This window comes from Myotis myotis, unplaced genomic scaffold (genome assembly GCF_014108235.1).
Source record: "Myotis myotis isolate mMyoMyo1 unplaced genomic scaffold, mMyoMyo1.p scaffold_m19_p_3, whole genome shotgun sequence".
NCBI lineage: Eukaryota > Metazoa > Chordata > Mammalia > Chiroptera > Vespertilionidae > Myotis > Myotis myotis.
Genome location: NW_023416335.1, coordinates 187,973,771 through 187,991,800, shown reverse-complemented (window position 1 = coordinate 187,991,800; position 18,030 = coordinate 187,973,771).

Genomic DNA, 18,030 nt, shown 5'->3' with positions numbered 1-18,030 from the left:
AGGTTTATAAGCAGCTGCATGCACAGCACATACTTGGAAGGCTGATGACTCATCATGAGCTTCCACCACAGGTTTCCCTGTGGTATTACACACGACAAGGGGACACCTGTGCTGACGGAGGTCTTTATTATCTCACAAAGTCCCCTCAGCCACCTGAGGTTTGCTTTAATATGCCCATTTGTGCTGATGAGGCTCGGAGTTACACCATTCCCCACGATCACAAAGCTAGCAAATTCAGAGGTTATGATGTAAGCCACATCTGGTTCCTAGGCCCATACTCTTTCTACAATACCTCTGTTAAATTCAGGTCAAAAGAAGCATTTAACAAGTGCCCACTGTGTACAGGCATTTGCACAGGAAATGCAGAGGAAGAATGCTCATGTGACACTGGAGCAGGCGAGCAACAGAGAAACATTCAATGTGATGTGGGAAAGACAGTGGTGGAAGCACAGAGGGGGGATGCTTACACCTACCACGAAAGGGTGATGCCTGAATAAAGAGCTGAGTTTTAAGTATGAGCTGATGCAGGCGAAGGGCTTTGGGGAAGGAGATGCTTTGCAGTGGGAGATGACCAAGGAAATCAGGCTCAGTCACAGATCCGTTGGGCTGGCTGCAATTTTACCTTGCCCCTCCTGCTCTAAGGACTCCACCCTGTGTTTGCTCTTTAGTCTCAATCTATGCCCATGCCTGAGGTTCCTATACTGTAAGCTCCATCTCAGAATAAGGAACAGAGCATACGGTACAGAAGACGGTTAAAGTACCCACAGGAAGAGGGTGTCCACGGGAAGGATTATGCAAAGAGGCAAGAGGCCGGCTTCCTGGATCCTACAAATTGAGCCGCATATACTAATACGTGCTGCACCTGCCAGAAGGCGGGTCCTGCAAGGTGCTGTGGGACAAAGCACAGGATCAGTTGATGAGAATGTGCACGAAGCCTGTGTTAGGATAATGGCTGATGGAGGAAAAGGCTGGGCATGTCTCTTTAGCAAAAGCTCTATGTAATCAGAGCTACATTCGCTTGATGATGTTTGAGTTTTACAGCTACCCACTTACATCTATAAAAAAGGCTTTACTTAAAAACTTTCTACAGGAAAAAAAATGTTTTTTTCATTAAAAGGCTGAATTTCTCTAGTCCTTAACCTGTTTTTCCCATTGAAATAATTGCTCTTGTGATACACCTTCTGAATTCAATATTTCTCATCCACATGAATAAAATCTTATAATTGAAGAGACTTTACAGGAGAGAGCCCAGTCCTGGAATAGCTTACCAATTCATTGGGAAGACAAAAGACACATGAAATCATGAAAACTGCCTAATGCTGTTCACTGAATGCTACAGCAGGAAAACTCTCTCCTAATCACCTAAGGCCCTAAACTCTCTTCTTCAAATCAGGCCTGTAGGTTCATATATGTGGACATGGTATTTTCCACAATGGGGCATGGTACCCAGGATATAGCCTGGCACAGCCTGGTCAGGACCGGTCCTCTAACATCATGGCTAGCTCTGAGGCACTCACATCCCTGGGTGGGAACATGCTGCTCCCTAGGCCATCAGCACCGCCAGAGCACATCAAGAGAGATTAACTAAAGGACAATGGGTGGGGTGGAGGCAGAACAACCTCAGTGCACAACTCTAGGGGGAGCCATTCACATAGGTACAATAGAATACATGGCAATTGATACTTCTTGGCATAGCTAACATGGCAGCCAATTGTGGGGCTAAGACAGGAGGCTGATGATGATCAAGAAGAGGAAGCAAACATAATGGATTTGGGGGAAGACATTATTGTTCATCATTCTCTTTTTTTCTGTCTCTGCCTCTCTTGGAAGCTCAGCAGCTGTCCCACTTCCTGTCACCGCTTCAGATTCTTCATTACTTCTCTCTCTTAACTTAGTACATCTTAGGGTCGCTCCTCTCCCTATTCTACAGCAATCATCAATTTCTGGCCCCCCTTTATCAACTGCATTTCTCCCTCTACTTCCATTGCTTTAGCCTTCTTATTTCCCTCCCCTTTGTACTTTTTAAATGTTGGCTAATAATTGTAGGCCTTACTGCAAAAGAAGGACATAAATTGTGAATTTTCATGCAAAACTATAAAGCTAGCCTAGTCAAGATTACCCATAAATAACTAACTCCTATAGCTGAGAGACTTTCTCTTGAACACCTCCAACTCTGACTGATGTCACTTCTCTAAACTTCGCTGGCCACTTGGGATGGTCAAGGAAACATTCAAGTGTCTGGCCCTAACTGTGGTCTTCCCCCGCAGACAGCTCCCTGCGCCTCTCTGGGTCCTGCTTACTTCTCTTGCTAACTCAGGCTCTCTGTGATGGACAAAACATCCTCTCCTTTCTGGTCCCCTCTTCCCTAACTCTCTTCCCATCACTTTTTTCTCTCTCTTTATCCATGAGACATCATGCCCCTGGACCAGCTGCCCAAAGCTGATCCCACAATCCAACCTGCTCCTGCCAAGAGTCACATCTCCTGGTGCCTCCCGTTCAGAAGCATTGGTCTCACCCTCAGAAGCAGAGCCCCTTTGCCTCAGGAAGGCTTTCCAAACAACCTAATCACAAGAATCAGGGAAAGTCTGAAGCCTAAATCCAGGCCCTTGCCCAGGCTGAAGGAATCTAGTGACAAGGCCACAGTGAAAGATCCTGGCCTGGTTTAAGGACACTGGGGATGGAGGAGCAGCTGGGGTTGGGGAGAATGGTTAGGAGCTGGTATGCTGCACATGTCAAAATCACTTCCTCCCATATCTATACTCTAGCATTAGGTTAAATTTAATTCTGGAGCTGGGGTAGAGGGAGGCCCGAACCAAACCAAAGCCCAGCTGAATGGTTTGTGAGATCTGAATCAGCCGGAAGCAACCGCTCCAGTCCCCAGAACCCATGTCTCAGTTCCACCTGGCATCACCAATTATCTGTGCCTCTGACATAGGGTGTTTTTTATTCCCTCGAAATAGAGCTGTAATTAAATCCAAAATTGTACTGGAGACTTGATAGTCATGGCAAAAGCAGAACACAGTGTCTGCAGACAATAAAGATTAATTATTTGCAGCAGCTCATGTCCCAGGGCATGTGTGGAATGAATATGAAGGTGAGGGAGGACTCAGCTCAGAGGAACTTGAGGGGGCTCCTCCTACTCCCCCACTCTGCAGCCCCCATCTTCATTCATGGAAACCCTCACTGCATCTCCTTCTCTCCTTGCAAATAACTGCTTGTTCTCTGCAGCCCTGTGGGTTGCTGCTTTTTTTCTCTTTCCCTTCAGGGTCTGAAAAATTGAAATCAGCCCCAGACAGGGCTGAGAGAGGGGAGGGAGATCAGACAAGACACAAAAGGAGAGAATGAACCTGTGATCTGTCATTCCATTCAACCTTTCCCTTTCAAGAGGGAAAATTTTTACTGATAGGCAATGTAAGAATTCTGCTGGTAGTGTGTGCCTATGCTTCCTGCCACAGGAGGGTGCAGGCTAGAGGGCTCTGTCCCCCAGCCCCCACAGTGAGTTGGGTGTGTGTGTGTGATGGAGCCTGGAACCTCTGCTACTGAAGACCCATGTGACAGGACCCACTACAGACCAGGTCCCGGGACTTGGCCTTTCCTCTTGTCCAGAGAATGAGTCCAAATGTGCAGTAGGGTCAGAATAGGGTTTGAATGTGGACAAGACTGCCAGGGAATTAGTGGAGTGAAAAAACAGAGGCAAGGATGTGAGGGAGAGGTAGTGTGTGAGGTCTCACTCTGTAAACTAGTCACCAGGTCGGACCAGGAAAAAGCAGAAGGACTTGTAAAAAACAAAGTAGGCATACAGCAGGGTTGGAAACCTTCCTGTTCACCTAAAGAAGTGGTGACAGAGGAGTGGAAACCTGGAGTAAGTCACTCTGTTGGTAGCTAAAGTTTCTTCCTGCAGTAGATTAGATCTCCACCTTCCACTTTGCCTGGAGGAGGTTCCCACCAGGACTCATCGAAAACTGAGACCAGAATGCCTGGGGCTGCATATGATCTAAACATGCTGAGTGACACAGAGGATGACTCTGCAGGGTCATAAACTAGATAGGAACAGGCAGGGCCATGGAAGGGATGGTGGGACATTACTGGAGGTGCTCATGGATGTGGAGGTGACCAGAACTATCCTCCAACTGGTTTCATTGATCTTTTGCATTGTTTTTTAGAATCGATTTCTGCTCTGATCTTTATTACAGTCAAACATTGATTCTCAGATGTCTCCCATTTTGAACAATTTGGTTTTTGACGAAGCTGTTCATGGAAAAAATGTCTCGACTGTGGAACAAAACTTTGGTTTTCAATTTGAGAACGCCTTCATGCGATACCTCAGTATGACAAAAAAATGTCTCTCAGGCAACAAACAAAAGAGAGCATGCTTTTGTTGCTGGCAAATCAACAACTAGCACAATTTTAAAACATAAACAGGCCATCAAGAGTGCTGATGTTGATAAGGGTGTGAAAGTGCTCACAAAACCACAATCATAGACAATTAAAAAGGAAAAATTGTTGATTTTGATAAAGGAAGAGCAGTTAGCTGGTGATAACATTTCAGAGGCAATGATATATAAAAAAGCAAAGATGCTGCATGCTGAAAGTTATTTAAGGCTGGTAAGGGATGGTTAGATAAATTTAAAAAAAGAAGTGTTTATTTATAAACAGTATATTAGACATGTACTATATATAAGAAAGGTTATATATAGGGAAAGGTTATATAAGAAAGGTTATATATATATATATATATATATATATGTATATATATATATATAGATATGCTTCCTGCCACAGGAGGGTGCAGGCTAGAGGGTAGACCACATGTTAGGACACAGAATAAGTCTCAATAAATTTAAAAAGACTGAAATCATATCAAGCATCTTCTTTGACCATAATGGTATGAAACTTGAAATCAATCACAAGAAAGAAACTGAAAAACACACAAAGACATGGAGGTAAATAACATGTTACTAAACATAGTTAATGGGTTAACTATGATATCAAGGAATAAATCAAAAGATACCTTGAAACAAATATATATATATTTGCATATATATATATATATATTTGTGTATATATATATATATATATATATATATATATATATATATATAGGGTTCTATATATAAAGGTTAAACAGGGAATCTTTTGGGGTCTGAAACAGATTAATTCAATTTACATCATTTCTAATGGGAAAAAATGATTCGGTTTTTGAACAAATCACTTCTCAAAAAGCCTTCTGGAACAAATTAAGTTTGAGAACCAAGGTTCCACTGTATTTCCTTTTTTTTTTTGTATTCACTTTAGGCTTTGTTATTTTTTTTCTAGTTCCTTTAAGTGTAAAATTAAATTGTTTATTTGAGATTGTTCTTATTTCTTGAGATAGGCTTGTAATGCTATGAATTTCCCTTTTGGGACTGCTTTTACTTTACTCCATGGATTTTGGGTTGTTGTGTTCTCACTTTTATTTGTTTCAAGGTATCTTTCGATTTATTCCTTGATATCATAGTTAACCCATTAACTATGTTTAGTAACATGTTATTTACCTCCATGTCTTTGTGTGTTTTTCAGTTTCTTTCTTGTGATTGATTTCAAGTTTCATACCATTATGGTCAAAGAAGATGCTTGATATGATTTCAGTCTTTTTAAATTTATTGAGACTTATTCTGTGTCCTAACATGTGGTCTATCCTAGAAATGTTCTATGTGCCCTTGAAAAGAATGTATATTCTGCTGCTTTGAGGCGAAATACTCTGAAGATATTGATTAAATCCATTGATCTAGTGTGCCATTTAAGGCCACCATTTCCTTGTTGATTTTCTGTAGATCTCTCCATTGATGTCAATGGGGTGTTAAAATCCCTTACTATGACTGTATTACTGTCAAATTCTCCCTTTATATTCATCAAGATTTGCTTCAGATATTTAAATGCTCCTATGTTGAATGTATAAATGTTGACAAGGGCTATATTTTCATTGGATTGTTCTCGTTATCATTATGTAGTGTCCTTCTTTGCCTCTTACTAAAGCCTTTGTTTTAAAGTCCATTTTGTCAGATATAAGTATTGCTACCCCAGCTTTATTTTTCATATCTATTTGCAAGAAATATCGTTTTTTCCATTCCTTTACTTTTAGTCTGTGTGTATCTTTCATTCTGATGTGGGTCTCTTGTAAACAGCATATATATGGGTCTTGTTTTCTTATCCCAAAAGGCACTTCCCTATGCCTTTTGATTGGAGCATTTAAGCCATTTACATTTAAAGTGGTTATCAATAGGTACATATTTATTGCTATTTTATTCTTTTAACTATGTTCCTCTTTTTTTTTTTCTTTTCCTCCTCCTCTTCCTCCTTCTCCTTAAAGAAGACTCTTTAACATTTCTTGTAATATTGGTTTGGTGTTACAAACTCTTTCAGCTTTTTCTTATCTGGGAAACACTTTATTTCTCCTTCAGTTTTTAAAAATGCTAGCCCTGCTGGGTAAAGCAGTCTTGCTTGGAGGTCCTTGCTTTTCATCATTTTGAATATTTAATGCCAATCCCTTCTGACCTGAAATATTTCTGTTGAGAAATCAGCTGACAGTCTTAAGGGACCTCCCTTGTAGGTCACTAACTTTCTTTCTGTTGCTGCTTTTACGATTCTCTCTTTGTCTTTAACCTTTGGCATTTTAATTAGGATGTGTCTTGGTGTGGGCCTCTTTGGGTCTATCTTATTTGGGACCCTGTACTTCCTGGACTTGTGTGTCTTTTTCCTGCACAGGATCAGGGATGTTTTCAGTCATTATTTCTTCAAATAGGTTCTTGATCATTTGTTCTCTCTCTTCTCTTTCTGGGACAGAGGATATATACCATGTTAATGTATTGAAATACTGTAAAGATGTAAATTTTCCCTAAATTGATCTGTAAATTCAACATAATCATAATCAAAATTACAGCAGAGGTGTGTGTATCTAAACTGGAAAAATGAATCTAAAATTTAGCCGAAACCGGTTTGGCTCAGTGGATAGAACATCGGCCTGCGGACTGAAAGGTCCCAGGTTCGATTCCGGTCAAGGGCATGTACCTGGGTTGCGGGCACATCCCTAGTAGGAGTTGTGCCGGAGGCAGCTGATCAATGTTTCTCTCTCATCGATGTTTCTAACTCTCTATCTCTCTCCCTTCCTCTCTGTAAAAAATCAATAAAATATATTTAAAAAAATAAAAAAATAAAATTTATATGGCTATGCAAAAGGACAAGAAAGGCAAGACATTTTTGAAGAAGAACAAAGCTAGAACCCTTGCACTAGTGTATAGTGAGGCTTATTTTAAATTAATATAATTAAGATACTATGGTATTGACACAAAAATAAACAAATAGACAAATAGAACAGAATAGAGTCTAGAAATAAACCATACATATAAGGACACTTGATTTATGACAAGGGAACAATATAGTGCAATGTGGAGAAGATAATCCTTGCAGTAAATAAATGGTACCGGGTTAATTGGATATCTAAATGGGAAAAATTAATTTTACCCTACATTACACCACACACAGAAATCAATTCTAGATGGATTATAGATCTAAATGTGAAAGGTAAATCTGCAAAGCATCTAGAAGAAAACATAGGAAGATATCTGCATAAGCTTGGCAGAGGGTGCAATTTATTAGATGGAAAATGAAAAGCACAAATCATAAAGGGGAGATGTTCAATTGGAGGTCATAAAAATTAAGGACTGTGTTCATTAAAATACTATTAAGAGAAATAAAATGCAAACCACAGAGTGGGAGAACATATTTACACTATATTTTTATCTTTTCTATTCCAAGATATAGAAAAGACCCCTCTAAAGGGATAAAAAAGGCAGCCACTTTCCCAGAAAAAGGGGTAAAAGGCTTGAATAGTATTTCACAAGGATGTCCAAATGGTTGATAACCATTTGAAAGTGAGCACAGCCTTAGGAGTTATGAGGGAAATGCAACTCAAAACCACAATGAGATTCCACTGTACACCACCAGAATGGCTAAGATTTAAAGTCTTGCAGTATTAAGTATTGTATGTGTAGTCACTCTTAAACTCTACAGATAGGAGTATACATTTATACACCACTTCTAAAACTATTTTCTGGTATCTACTAAAGCTAAACATGATATACTTCATAACTAAGCAGTTAACTTCTATAAATATACCCAACAAAATGCAAGCCTATGGGCACCAAGAGAACATGTATATGGATATTTGTAGTATCACTAATCCCAAACTAGAAACAACCCAAATGTCCAACAACAGTAAAATGGATAGTTAAATATGGTTACATTCATTCAATGGAATATTATACAAACTTTTGCTATACATTCATTCAATGGAATATTATACAAACTTTTGCTATTCATTCATTCATTTAAAAATGGATGAATCTCAAGCTTAGTATTGAGAAAAATAAGCCAGGCACAAAATTGTATAAGTTCCATTTATATAATGTAAAAAATAGACAAACTTAACTTATGCTACTAGAAGTCAGGATAGTAGTAACCAGGTGGGCTTCTGTGGTACCAGTAAGTTTTTATTTATTGACCTAGGTCAGTAATTTTCAATCTTTTTCATCTCATGGCACATATAAAGTAATTACTAAAATTCTGAGAAACACACAAAAATATGTTATATTTTTTGCTAACCTAACAAAAACAATAGGTATAATTTTGATTCATTCACACTGGATGGCTATTGTGTTGACCATTATCATTTTTAATTTGCTGATCTAAGAAAAAAGAGGTCAGTGCCCTTGACTAAATAGTTAAGTATTACATATTTTAAAAATTCTTATAGCACACCAGTTGAAAATCGCTGATCTAGGTGTTGGTTACTTGGGGGAAGGGGGTGTCTCTTTGTGAAAATTTATTAAAATAAACTCATTATTTGTGACACTTTTCTGCAAGTATATTATGCTTCAATAAAGAGTTACTTAAAAATAAAAAAAAAACTGTTAAGGGATGTCCTCAGAAGAGTATAATCACCCACAATCAAGAAACTGGGGCTCAGGGAGGTTTGGTAACAGGTTCAGGCTAGCATTAGAAGAAGGCAGAACAATGACCACACACATGGTGTGATTTGAGAATCATTCTAACATTGTGATCAAAGTGCCAGAAGTCCCAGCACCAAAAATATATCCATTCCTCTGAACTTGTAAGAGTTGTCTGAAAGGTTTAACTTTATGCCCTATTATCAGCTAACATGTCAAGTAGCTTTATTGACTACCAGATGAGAGATGGACCAAGTTTCTTAGACATGAAATAGGCTCTGGGAGTTCTAGGCCAAGACAGGAGACTGTATGTGTGAATGGGAGAACCTATGTCCAATGTCCAAGGTCATGCTCCATCATTCACTCAGGACAGCCCCTTTCTATGGCTTTTCAGATCAGACTTTTATTTATTTACTAGAGGCCTGGTGCACAAATTTGTGCATTGGTGGGGCCCCTTGGCCTGGCCAGAGATCAGGGCCAATAAGGGCCGGCCAGCCAGGGGGAGGGACCGCGGGAGGTTGGCTGACCACGGGAGGTTGGCTGTGGGAGCTCACTGACCATCAGGGGACAGCTCCTGCATTGAGCATCTGCCCCCTGGTGGTCAGTGTATGTCATAGCGACCAGTTGACTGGTCATTTGGTCGTTTGGTTGCTTAGGTTTTTATATATATAGATTTGCATTCAACAAATATTTTTGGAAAATCTACTATGTGTCAGCATTGTAGCAAATTTCAGATATGAACAGATAGGTGTTGCCCTTGCTCTCTTGGGGTGTATAGCCTGTAGATATTGAGGAGGTGGATTATACTCAGCAGGGCAAGAGTCGAACGGGGCTTCTGTTCCCAGTCTTTTGTTTCTTTACCTAACATGGTGCTGTGCAGTGGGACTGGCTGGGACCCCTCCCTTACCATCTTGTTCAAGAACAGGCTTGAGCTTCTCAGGATGCAATTAGAAACATGAAATGTTACTTTGAAATGATTGAACAGAGAGACACCCATATTTGCAAATGGATTCTAGCCAATATTATGAAATTTCCATAATCTCAATTTATGTCATAATTATAGTGTACTTTCTCTTTACTGTCATTAACTGAAAGTTCTTATCAGCATATTTGTGATTATTAATATTATCCATATAATCACAGAAATTTGTCACCGATTCACCAGAAGGAAGAATAATCATATTCAGGAGAGATGTATTACCTACTTTAAAGCACCGGACTAAGTATGGGAAGAACATACCACAAACCCAGGGATTCCAAGTGCCTTCCCTCATCAAGATTCTCACAGCCACATTGGAGCACACACCCAATACTGAGAGACCAATTATCAGAGAGGGAAATTTTATCAAAAGAACCAGAATATACTGTGCATATGTAGGATTCACATTTAACCACTGACATATATGCATTTGGGTTCCATTTTATGTATACATTAAATTCTTATGTTCTAATTCATCAAATTTAGTCATCTTTCCATGAACAAACAACTCTGTGGCCTTTTTCCATAAGAAGACAACTAGAAGCTCTTTGTCTCAATAAATCATGCATCTCAGGCCCTCTTCAGATGGTGAAAGATGCTGAGAAGAGAGGAGTTTGTGAAATAACCTTGGAAAAGTCACCAATGAGTCTCCAATGACTTTCACCACCTATGCTGACTCAGCAGCATCACTGTGCAGGGCTGGTAACTCATTAGGACCCAACACATTAATTTCTTTTAGAGTAAGGCATTCTGTCAACATCATTCCTTTAATAAATGTTTAATGAGTTCCTTCCCCATGTCAGGCATCATGTCTATGACTACTCTACCAGGGCCCATCTTCCCAGGCCACCCATAATTGTCCATGAGGTCTATGTACACATGATCCCTAACCTAGGTCTATTCTTCCAGACTTGCTCTACTTTTTCTCTGATGCTCAACCTGAATTGTGAGTGAATACAAGTCTAAAAGTCGGACCCTCTCATTTTTTTCACTCTGCTCTTTCTCATATACCACGCTGATTCTTATTAGCATGTTGCTGTGCCAACAGCCCCTCAGTATATGTGTTCTTTGCAGTAGTCAGATCCAGACACAGTCCCTTTTACTGAGACTGTGTGTTAATAATGTGTGTTCATATCTTTGTTGGCAGTGCGGGCAGATTGTCCATAGTGGAACTCACTTCTAAGTCATGCCAAATCTAGATTAAATCTTGCTTTATGGGAGTCATACATATGCCATGGGACCTACACATTGTTAAATTAGTACCTTACCAGGGCTCACTTCACAGACAAAGAGTTCACAGCCCGTAACTCAAAAATCACAGCAACATCATTTCTATTAACACCACCTGAGAAGTTTAATTGTCAAGTCTCAGCAGGGACTAGGGTCAGGTGAGGTATTTGGGGATTTCCTAAAGTACTTTGTCTCTCTTTTTCTGAGACAAATAATTCCAAGCTGACTCAATGACTGGTACAATGAGGAATGTGAAGAGACAAGGCTGTGTGCCCACTGAGAAAGCAGGAAATACTCACGGAGGCAGAGTGAACCTTCCCCAGATTTCTGAAAAAAGGCCCAATACTTGGCACACAGACATCCTTAAACCTTAAGACAGACTCCTACATGCTCAGTGGGACTGCTGGGATCTGGACTTATGGCTATTCTCAGTCTGTACAAATTCAGTTGGTAAAATTCCAAGTAAAAGCAAGAATTGGATTATATATGGACAAGGCTAGAAGACACTTAATTTTACATTTTACCTAATATATTATCTCTATAAACAAAAACCTACAAAATTCTTAGAATGGATGACAGAAATAACAGGTATAATTTTGGGGAATGACCAAGGTCATTTAGGATGCTGGAGTCTAATGCTGCATATAAATTTTATAGTCAGCTTAAACACATAGTAGAGACTAAAGAGCTAATAATTTTAATCTAAACCTACTGAATCACCTTAACCACAAAACCTCCAATGATCAAAGTTTTCAGTTATACATGCAGAGAAAAATGTTAGCTGAGAATAACATTCACAAATAGTGATGAGGGTCCTGAGAAACATCGGACACTGCCAGCCTCAGGAGATAAGAGCAAAAAAGCTTCACTACTGTTCCAAACAGGAGAACATTTACCCCCAACTGTCCTCTAAGATTAAGCATGGGCTAGATGCCAGTTGCCTACTGCAGGGAAATCAAGTGAGCATTAAGAACCCAACAGAAGATGCCCAAAGCAAATATCTGGGAGGTGACTGAAAGAAAGGCATTCTGCTAAGCTGGCAAGATTGGGAGCAGAGTATCCTATATAATAAAAGGCCAGCAACTGTAATGGCGTAACCACCAGAATGACCGATTGACCAGTCGCTATGAGGTGCATTGACCACCTCTTGGTTTCTCCCCCATATCCCACAGGCTCTGAATGCTGGATGGCCAATGGGGAAACATGGGGAGCCAGGCTGGGTGGCAGCAAGGTGGGACTGGGGACTGGTGAGCGGGCGGAAGGCAGACCTCTTGGTCCCTATCCCCAACCCACAGGCTCCAATCGATCCTCAGTTTCTTCTGAAAGGAAGGTGGCGCCTCCACTGCGCAGCCTCCCAGGATGTGGACTCACTGCTGTGAGAGGCTCCGGAACCCGGACCTTAACAAGGACTTCAGTGCCTGCAACGACCCTCAGCCGTCACTGCTGGGAGGTGGATGGAGAACATCAACTTTAAAGCACAAACACCCTCCTTACGAAGAATCCACCACGGCCCTACTTCACAGCCCAGTTCCGAGTCTGCAAGAACCTGCGCATGCTCCTCCCTGTGGGATGGACGGGGCCAGAGCCTAAGCTGAGTGGTTCTGCGATGAAGGAGGGGCTGAGCCAGGCAGCTGGGCCAGTGCAGGGACAGAAGGAGGGAGGGTGGTTCAAGAGCAATGGGGAAGCCCTGGTTCCCTGCACCTCATCTCACAGGCATAGCTCTTCCTTGCCGGAAGCCAATTCCATCATATCAGCAGGGGTGAATCATCTGGAAGTGGTTGAGGGCATTTCCTCAAACCTGAAAAGGATGCATAAATGATTGTTTACTGCCAGACAGCTGAAGGCATTTCAATCTACATGTTATTGCCTCCTACTGGCCAAACACCTGAACAGCCCTAGGCAATTCCTCCAATCTGACAATGGATTCTGTGTACTAAATCCTGGCCTTTGATGCATATATTTACCTTGCCTTAGGACAATTTGTGTGAATAAAAAGCAAAGGGTCCTGAGACAAGGGAGAACTTAGTTCCTTTAGCTAAGTCTTCTCTGGGCCCCCAAATGTCTTCCAAAATTATGTGTCATTTCTGGACTCTTGAATAATTTACACACAGCGCCTTCTCCAGATTCCGGAACCCCTTCAAGATGCTGGATTAAGACCACTGGCTTTACTTCCTGGTTGAATTTCCCATGTCATTGTTAGGGTTTTGGCTGGTGACGCCAGCTGTGAAAGGATTCACAAGGGAGAGAAGAGAAGAGACAGGTTCAGAGAGAGGGTGTTTATTTTACTTCTTTAAGGGGAGCAAAGGGCCAGGTGCCCTTTGATGGCGCAAGGCACCAAAGGCAGACTGGGATGTTCTTTTGATCACCGGAGGGCAAATGAGAAATGAGGCAGTGGCAGGGCTGGACTGAGGACTGGTAAGCAGGTGAAAGATGGCCCTGATTGCAGGCTAGGCCTAGTGACCCTACCCATGCACGATTTTGTGCACTGGGCCTCTAGTATGAACATACCTGAATTCTGAAAACAGCTCCAACTAAAGCACAAGATGGACTGCCAAGGCAGAAAGACCCCCTAGCTCTGCTTCTCCTCCTCTTGGCCCAAAGACTTGAACAGTGGTTGAAATTTACTGAAAGTACCTGAAAGGATTCTCAGTTTCCATATTTAGTGAGATTATATATATTACATATATACACAAAACACAACATATATATAGCTTTATGGCTTTGATTAGCATTGAGGCAAAATCCACTGGGTACTGAGTCACATTACTATATCTGATCATCCAAAAAGAACCTTCCCTAGGCCTTGTTCCACATTCCCTCAAATATACTCCACTGTGCAAAATTGCCACCCAAGCAAACTCTGAGGCTCACCAGTGTGAAGTTCAATGACCCAAAATGTGATGGCCTCAAAAATGCCTCTTTTAATTAGATCAGCAGTGGCATTAGATTAAGAAATGGCATATCTATACATATAAAAGCCTAAGTGACCATTATGACCAGTCAACTGAATGACCAGTCACTATGATGCACACTGACCACCAGGGGGCAGATGCAGGAGCTGTCCTCTGGTGGTCAGTGTGCTCCCACAGCCAGCCTTCTGTGGCCGGCCAACCTTCCACAGTCCCTTCCCCTGGCTGGCCGGCCCCGATTGGCCCCAATCGCCGGCCAGGCCAAGGGACCCCACCAGTGCACAAATTCATGCACCGGGCCACTAGTATATGTATAAAATATTATTGATTAGCCTTGAGTACTTGCCACTAAAAAAAATTAGGGCCTCATGGAGTGATTGTAGTTGGATTCCAGTTCTGGGCATGGAAAGTGGAAGTTTAAGGCACTGTTCAAAAACTGATGGAAATGTGTTAAAAGTAGTACAGAGGATAAAACTTGAAGGAAGTCATGATGGCCAAAATTTCGTAAACTTCAAGCATCAAAAATAATAATATTAGTGATGGATTATAATAATACTAGAGGCCCAGTGCATGAAATTTGTGCATGGAGGGGATGTTCCCTCGGCCAGCCTGCACCCATTCCAATTGGGGACCCCTCTCACAATCTGGGACCGCTGACTCCTAACCACTCACCTTCCTGCCTGCCTGATTGCCCCAAATCCCTCTGCCTGCCTGCCCGATTGCCCCTAACGGCCCTACCCTGCAGACCTGATCTCACCCCCAACTGCCCTCCTCTGCCGTCCAATTTGGTTCTGATTGGTCAGTTTTTATGCCAGACAGTGTCAAAAGCTCCACCTCCTAGGCAGCCATTGTCTCCTTACATTCACCCAGATTTGGTTCTGATTGGTCAGTTCCTATGCCAGTCAGTTTCTCTGGGATTATCAACAGGGCCTGATCAAAAAGGCAGGGCTGATCAGCAGCCCTGGTGGAGGCCTGGAGAGAAATGGAAGCATGGCTGTTCGCCAGGCCTGGAGAGAAAGAGAGGCAAGTTCTGATCAACGGCTGCCACAAAGGCTACAGATCAGACCCTGACTCTCTGCAGACCTCTCTCTGGGCCTGATCAGCAGCTCTCTAGGCAGTCAGTGCTGGGTCTGGGTGCCTGCAGCGACTCCAGCAGTGCTGGGTTACCACAGCAACCCAGCACTGACTTTTGTCTGGTTGAGCCTTCGGTCCTACGGTTGTTACGACCCTGACTCTTTATTATATACTTAATTAAACAAAGAATCCCTAAGTCCAAAATATTCTACAAAAAAGAGGGGTAGGCTCTTCTAAGAGAAGAATGCCAGCTAACTGATATAGAAGGAATGATAGAATTATAATGTAACCATCTTATTATAATCAATAAAGTAAGTTATCAAAAGATGATCAAACCACTAGGTGAATGTTATTGGAACAGGATACTCTCACAGTCTCAAAGTATCAACCCACAGATTATATATTAATCACAAATAAAAACAGGGGCCATTTTTCAATGGAGAAATTCAGAAGGCACCTCCCCAACCAACTGAACATTCTCAGCATCAACAATAATGGGACAAACTGATATTCTATGTCTCCTTATTTGATGTACTAAGAGTTCAAAATATCATCTAGGTATTCTTGGCAAAACATTTAATCTAATAATAACAAAACAATCATATAACTTTAAATTGTATAATAATCATCCAAAATAACTGACCTGAACTCTTTAAAATGCCAATGTTATGAAAGATGAAAAAATAGGCAGAAGACTATTCTTGTTTGAAAGAGGTTATAGAGATATATCCACTATGTACAATGTATCTTTAATTAGATTAAATAAAACAAGAAAATCTCTTTAATACATGGAAGAATTGCAATATTGAATATGAGCTATACATTAGAAAATATTCTTATATCAGTGTTGACTTGCCTGGGAATTATTATGGTGCTCTTTGGAAATACTTGTTAAAGTACTTGGGAGTAAATTTTAATCATGACATCTGCAGTTTAATTTGAGATGGTTTGGTGGGAGACAGAGTGGGTGGGTGGGGACATGGAGAAAGCAAGCACATGTGGCAAAATGTTAACAACTGGTGGATCTAAGATATAAATGAATTTTAACTGTACTATTTCTTCAATTATTTTATCAGTTTGGTGTTTTTCAAAATAGAGAGTTGAGGAAATTTGCTTTCAAGGCTATAGAGGAAATATCATTTATATTTGTTATACTGAATGCAATATGCTAGTAAATGGATCAAATGTGTGTGGCCCAGCTGGTATTGCTCCATGGTTGGGTGTTGACCCATTAACCAGGAGGTCATGGTTCAATTCTGGGTTGGAGAACATGTCCAGGTTGTGGGTTGAATCCCCAGTGGGGGGCATGCAGGAGGCAGCTGATTGATGATTCTCTCTCATCATTGATATTTCTATCCCTCTTTCCCTCTCCCTTCCTCTCTCCGAAATCAATAGAAAAACATATTAAAAAGTGTGTGTGGCCAAAAGAAGATAATTCATTCTTAGTATTTCTAAAATAATAATAGCTCATTTAGATATTTACACATGTACCTGGCATTACGTTAAGTGCTTTAGTTGCATTTAATTTTCACAAAAAATCTTGTAAGTTTGGCAGTATATTGTAGATGAGGAAACGGCCTCAGAGAGGCTAAGTACATGCCAATGCACAATAGCAAGTAAGCCAAAACAGAACCATCTGCCAAAACAGACCTCAAAATTGGCTTTCAACCTCTCCTTCACATCAACTCTGGGTGGAAAATGAAGTGACAAGAGTTTTATAAGTATATGTGTATATGTATATTCCTAAAAATAAACATGAATTTGTTAGAAATTAGGGGTAAAGATAATTTTATAAAATAGAACTCTGAATACTATTAATTTCTTTCACAAATTATGAAAGAAATTCTCAAGTTATTTAAAACTCTCTGTTACTCAGTATTACCACTTATATTTATTATGTTAATTCAATATCCTGGTAAATCCATATTCCATGGGTTGCCAATTTTAAAACATAAAAGACCGTTTTGAAAAAATTACTTATATAAAACTCTATCAAGTACAATAAGTCCCATATCATAGTAGCAATTTAAATAACAAGACCATTGTTTACTGGAATGTCCCTTTAGCCTTTCAAAATGCATTCACAGTTATTACCCAATTTCTCACCAGCTCAAGTATGTCATTTATAAGCTGAATAGAGACAGGTGTCAGAGTTGTAGGGATGAAGCTCTATCTAAACTGATTTTATGCCCAATCATGTTAGGAAATCTCATCAAATTTTCTTTAAAAAATTCTCTGCTTGACTTGGGCCTTGTTTGCATCAATATGGAGAAAGTGTATATCTTGCTATCCCAGCAAGTAGAGAATTTAGTTTGTAAGAAACCAGATAAAAGACCTTGATAGTAAATGAAGGCATTGTGGTCCACAGCTTAGAAAAAGCAAACAAAACAATTCCAACAAAGTTTTCTGAGAGCCCCAGTGTAGACATTTTAGACCTTTAGATAACCTGGAACAATGAGCTTCCACATAGAGGGTGAAACATGGCCCTGAGGGAGGCAGGTGTGGCTAGTGGTTAAGATGTGTTCAGGAGTAAGTCTGCCTAAGTTCAAATTCTGGCATGGCAATCTTCTAGCTGCATGACCTTACACAAGTTATTTGACCTCCTTGACCCTCTGTTTCCTCCTCTGAACAGAAAAATAGGAGCACCTATCTCAGTGCCACTTAAGCTAACACTTTGGTAACAGAGACCTAGTAATGGACTAAGAGATGTGCATGCCAAAAAACAAGAATCTCAGAAATATTTCCCTCCACCCAATGTTAGGAGACACCCTGAGTCCCAACAGTACAACGCACATGGCTCAGTATGTCTGGATTTCATGAGAAAGGTCTTTTGATAGTTATTCAATGGCAGCAG